This window comes from Bos indicus, chromosome 20 (assembly GCF_029378745.1).
Source record: "Bos indicus isolate NIAB-ARS_2022 breed Sahiwal x Tharparkar chromosome 20, NIAB-ARS_B.indTharparkar_mat_pri_1.0, whole genome shotgun sequence".
In the NCBI taxonomy this organism is placed as follows: Eukaryota; Metazoa; Chordata; class Mammalia; order Artiodactyla; family Bovidae; genus Bos; species Bos indicus.
Window position 1 is genome coordinate 43,487,167 of NC_091779.1, and position 6,357 is coordinate 43,493,523.

Below are 6,357 nucleotides of genomic sequence, written 5' to 3' on the forward strand. Positions count from 1 at the left end.
AAGAATGCCCTGGGAATATTTCACAGTGATACTCTACTCTCCTTACCACAGCTGCGAAGTACTCTTTTTTCACTCTTCACCGTGAGAATCTGGTGAGGTTCCTGGAAGGAACATCCATGAAGCTGTGGGCCCTTGTAAAGCTCTCCTCCCTTCACTTTCTCACCTGCATGCTAGTCCACACTTATCTTCCCTTAATTCAATAAAATTATCGTTTACGTGTTCCTACCAGTTTATGGCTCCGGTGGCTTTTCCCCCAGGTAAGCAGCTCTAGGTTGCTTTATTACTCTGGAGGTACCTGTTCTCTAAATCTCAGGAGAACATATTATTCTCTGACTTTATTTCTCTGGTGGACCCAAGAAAAGTCATCGATTTTCAGTTTGTCCAGAGTTTTTTCTTAACACAAGGGCAAAACACACAAATTCAAGCTCTTTACATGTTAAAGCTGATACCAGTCAATTTGGTGACATAAAAATTAGTCTTGTTTGGTTAAGTCATTAACTTCTCTGACTGCATATGCATTTGCAAAATGTGAAACAATACATCTTGTATAAGTACAATGTGAAAGTTAAATTCAGTGATTGATATGAAAGATTTTTGTCAGTACTATAAATTACAAAACATATGTCTTAATGTTGGTGTCTTTTTATTGCATTCTAAGTTCAGAATAAGCTCTTGTATTATCATAAATCTATTGAGTACCAGGATGAAAAACCTACTTTTCTTAACCTGATGGTTTTATACACTATGCTGCTGCTGCTGCTGCTGCATCACTTCAGTCATGTCCGACTCTGTGCGACCCCATAGACAGCAGCCCACCAGGCTCCCCCATCCCTGGGATTCTCCAGGCAAGAATACTGGAGTGGATTGCTATTTCCTTCTCCAATGCATGAAAGTGAAAAGTGAAAGTGAAGTCATTCACTCATATCCGACTCTTCGCGATCCCATGGACTGCAGCCTACCAGGCTCCTCTGTCCATGGGATTTTCCAGGCAAGGGTACTGGAGTGGGGTGCCATTGCCTTCTCCATTATACACTATAGTATGCTGAATAATGGCCTCCCCAAAAGTCCATATCCCAGTATGTTACCTTATATGACAACAGAGACTTTGCAAATGTGGTTAAAGATCTTGAGATGGGGGATGGGTAGGAGGTGGATTATTCTGGGTTAACCAGGAAAGTATGATGTTAATCAAATAAGTCCTTCTAAGAGGAAGGTGGGAGATCAAGAGACACTGGAAAAGATACGGCAATGTGATGATAGAAAGACAAACTGGACTCATATTCAGAGAAAGTGACCATGTGTCAAAGAAGATTCCCCTAGATTCCAGAGAACACCAGCCCTGCCTACACCTTGACTTTAGCTCAGTGTTACTGACTCCAGACTTCTGATCTCTAGAACTCTAAGAGAATAAATGTGTGCTCTTTTAGGGCACTCAGTTTGTGATGATTTTTTATAGTGGCAATAGGAAACTAATACATACACCCAGAAATAAGTAAAAACACAGTGTGATAAATGAGTTCTGGGAGATTTCCTGAGCCCCAGAGGAATTTTCCTAAGGGTCAGTGATTTGGGAAACTTGAGCTCACAGAGTTTGGAAACAAATATCTGCACTTGGAGAAATTCCTCAAACAGGACCTGAAGTGAACACTACAATAATATTCTAACAAATGGGGCATGCTCCCTTGCTCTTTCTTGTTCTGTCTCTCAAGTTCACATTTTCCCTCTCTCTCCCTGTCTTTTTCCCATCCTTCCTCCTCTTGTCCTCCTTTCTTCCAACACACACACACACACACACACACACACACAACCTGCTTTCTAAATCCTCCCTGTAAGTGGGGTTAAGCACTGGACTCATACAGTGTGATTCCTTATAGGGATTAAGTAGGGTGATGCTAAGTCAGCTAGTTGCTCCCACCATTTTACCTTTGGAAGCCTGGATACATAACCCAAGTACATGCAGAAATACTAAGGCTGAGTATAGAGGTCAAATGTTTTTATATATTGTACTTGAAAAAAAATGATATTGTTGCAGAAAGGGGGACCCCTTCCAGGGCCCAAAACTGGGTTCTTGCCTAATACTCGGAAATGAATTGTCCAAGGAGACACATGTGCTGACAAAGCAAGAGATTTTATTGGGAAAGGGTGCCTGGGCGGAGAGCAGTAGGCTAAGGGAACCCAGGAGAACTGCTCTGCCGTATTGCTCCCAGTCTAGGCTTTTATGGCGATGGGATTAGTTTCTGGGTTGATGATCTTTAACTGGTCATTCTGACTCAGAGTTCTTCCTGGTGGCGCACGCCTTGTTCAGCCAAGATGGACACCAGCAAAGATCCTGTGAGGTGGTCGGACATGTAGTGTCTCCTTTTGATCTTTCCAGAACTCTTCCAGTTGGTGGTGGCTTATTAGTTCCGTGTTCCTTACCAGGATCTCGTGTCATGAAACAACTCATGCAAATGGCTACTATGGTGCCTGGCCAGGGTGGGCAGCTTCAGTCAGTGTGCTTCCCCTAACAATATGAGTAACATGGTGTACTCTAGCCTGTCAGACCTTCAGTAATTTTGTCCCTAGATATTTTGATAGTTAAAAAATGCACAGTTTTCCCTGCTCTGCTTTCCTCAGGACAATATTTTTTAATTCTTTAGTGGGAGATCTATCAAGTTTTATATGAATGATCAAAAGCCCTGGAAATTATATATATACACACACACACACACATAGATGTAATACCTCTAATAAAGCAATCACAGAGGTGTGAGATGTCTACAAAACCTGTAGATTGCAATTCTGTGACTTCTGTTTATTACTGAGTTCAGAAGATGAATATAATTGTAATGCACTCCACTTACATTATACTTGAGTACAACACTTCCAACAAAAATATCTGCAAGATCAACACATCAAACCCAGTGTATTTTTTTTTAATTACAATAAGGCATTCTTGAAGGATGACTAGTGCCTCCAAGGAATGAAATGAAGATTAGGCAAGTGTGTGTTTAAAATGGAGGCCCAAGAAAGGTTACATTCTCTATGCATTTATTCTCCACAGGGTGCACAACCCCCTAAGAGTAAAACAAATAGTTTCTAAAGCTGAAAGTCTTCCATTTGAAAAGAAATGCTTAAAATAACAAATTGTGTTTGTTTTACCATCACATTTCCTTGACATATAGAAGAGTTATATTTCCTCATCACGTTTCAAAATAAAAAAAATCTTCTTTTGACAAAAATTATATTTTGTCCCTGCAAGGTGTGTTGGACTAGAAATATAGGACACAAGAATAGGCTGACATTAAATTATGTTGAAAATAAAGGGGGAAAAGGATTGAAAAATAATGATGTTTTAATGTAATAGTTCATTTAGCCAATTAAGTGGCTCTTATACAAATACTAGTATTAGTAGTATCAGTATGCCTTCTTTTTTAAGTTTTTCATTTTTAAAAATGTGTAGTTTTCTTTATTTTTGGTTGTGCTGGGTCTTCATTGCTATGTGCGGGCTTTCTCTTGTGGTGTATAGGCTTCTCTTTGCAGTGACGTCTTTTGTTGCAGTAGTTGTTATGGCTCATGGGCTCGGTAGTGGCAGCACATGGACTTAGTTGTCTCGGGGCATATCCAATCTTTACAAACTAGAGATACAACCCATGTCACCTGCATTGGCAGGCAGATTCTTAACCAATGGACCACCAGGCAAGTCCCAATATGTCTTTCTTTTGCTAAGCATTGTAGATTTAAATAATAGTTACCAAGTGCATTGTTCACTATTCTTATTGGCATTAGTGAAACGTATAGTATATCTGTACCTTGGCTTCTCTACCCTTGTAAATATCTTAATTATCTGAATACTTTTTTCTTTCTCATCAGCACCTATACTACCTACTGCATATACATTGTTAGTATTATCATAGTCTTTATGTAGCTAAAGAGGAATACCATAGTTGGAAGTATATATTTTTTGTTAAGCTTTTCTGTTTTCTTTTTTTTTAATTTATTTATTTTAATTAAAGGCTAATTACTTTACAATATTGTATTGGTTTTGCCATACATCAACATGAATCCGCCATGGGTGTACACGTGTTCCCAATCCTGAACCCTGCTCCTACCTCCCTCCCCATACCATCCCTCTGGGTCATCCCAGTGCACCAGCCCCAAGCATCCTGTATCCTGCATCGAACCTGGACTGGCGATTCATTTCTTATATGATATTATACATGTTTCAATGCCATTCTCCCAAATCATCCCACCCTCTCCCTCTCCCACAGAGTCCAAAAGACTGTTCTATATATCTGTGTCTCTTTTGCTGTCTCGCATACAGGGTTATCGTTACCATCTTTCTAAATTCCATATATATGCGTTAGTACACTGTGTTGGTAGGAGAAGGCAATGGCACCCCACTCCAGTACTCTTGCCTGGAGAATCCCATGGACAGAGGAGCCTGGTAGGCTGCAGTCCATGAGGTCACTAAGAGTCGGACACAACTGAGCAACTTCACTTTCACTTTTCGCTTTCATGCATTGGAGAAGGAAATGGCAACCCACTCCAGTGATCTTGCCTGGAGAATCCCAGGGACGGGGGAGCCTGGTGGGCTGCTGTCTATGGGGTCATACAGAGTCAGACACGACTGAAGCGACTTAGCAGCAGCAGCAGCAGCATACTGTATTGGTGTTTTTCTTTCTGGCTTACTTCACTCTGTATAATGGGCTCCAGTTTCATCCACCTCATTAAAACTGATTCAAATGTATTCTTTTTTAACGGCTGAGTAATACTCCATTGTGTATATGTATCACAGCTTTCTTATCCATTCATCTGCTGATGGACATCTAGGTTGCTTCCATGTCCTGGCTATTATAAACAGTGCTGTGATAAACATTGGGGTACATGTGTCTCTTTCAATTCTGGTTTCCTCTGTGTGTATGCCAGAAATAGTTCATTTAATTAATGTTCCTGCATATTTATTACTTTTAAAATTTTTTCTTGTGCTTTTCCTCTGAATTTTCTTTTTTTCTAGCTGGAGTACATTTCTTTAAGGGTTCTTTTTTTATTATTTTATTTTATTTTTAAACTTTACATAATTGTATTAGTTTTGCCAAATATCAAAATGAATCCGCCACAGGTATAGATGTGTTCCCCATCCTGAACCCTCCTCCCTCCTCCCTCCCCATACCATCCCTCTGGGTCATCCCAGTGCACTAGCCCCAAGCATCCAGTATCGTGCATCAAACCTGGACTGGCAACTCGAGTTCTTTCAGTGAGAGATAAGCTATTCTAAGGTTTCATTTTATAATCTTCATATCATTTTGCCTCTCGTTGTGAAAGGTAGATATCTGGGTATAAAATGCTGGACTAACAAGACCTTCCAGAACTAACACCAAAAAAAAAAAAAAAAAAGATGTCCTTTTCATTATAGGGGACTGGAATGCAAAAGTAGGAAGTCAAGAAACACCTGGAGTAACAGGCAAATTTGGCCTTGGAATACAGAATGAAGCAGGGCAAAGACTAATAGAGTTTTGCCAAGAGAATGCACTGGTCATAGCAAACACCCTCTTCCAACAAAACAAGAGAAGGTTCTACACAGAGACATCACCAGATGGTCAGCACCAAAATCAGATTGATTATATTCTTTGTAGCCAAAGATGGAGAAGCTCTATACAGTCAGCAAAAACAAGACCAGGAGCTGATTATGGCTCAGATCATGAACTCCTTATTGACAAATTCAGACTTAAATTGAAGAAAGTAGGGAAAACCATTAGGCCATTCAGGTATGACCTAAATCAAATCCCTTATGATTGTACAGTGGAAGTGAGAAACAGATTCAAGGGATTAGATCTGATAGAGTGCCTGAAGAACTGTGGATGGAGGTTCGTGACATTGTACAGGAGACAGGGATCAAGACCATCCCCAAGAAAAAGAAATGCAAAGAGGCAAAATGGTGGTCTGAAGAGGCCTTACAAATAGCTGTGAAAAGAAGAGAAGCAGAAGGCAAAGGAGAAAAGTAAAGATATACCCATCTGAATGCAGAGTTCCAAAGAATAGCAATGAGAGATAAGAAACTCTTCCTCAGTGATCAATGCAAAGAAATAGAGGAAAACAATGGAATGGGAAAGATTAGGGATCTCTTCAAGAAAATTAGAGATACCAGTTCAGTTCAGTTCAGTTTATTTGTCATTCACACAGTCCAAGGGAACATTTAATGCAAAGATGGGCACAGTAAAGGACAGAAATGGTATGGACCTGACAGAGCAGAAATATTAAGAAGAGGTGGCAGGACTACCCAGAAGAACTGTACATACAAGATATTCATGACCCAGATAACTGGGATGGTGTGATCACTAAACTAGACCTGGAATGTGAAGTTAAGTGGTCCTTAGG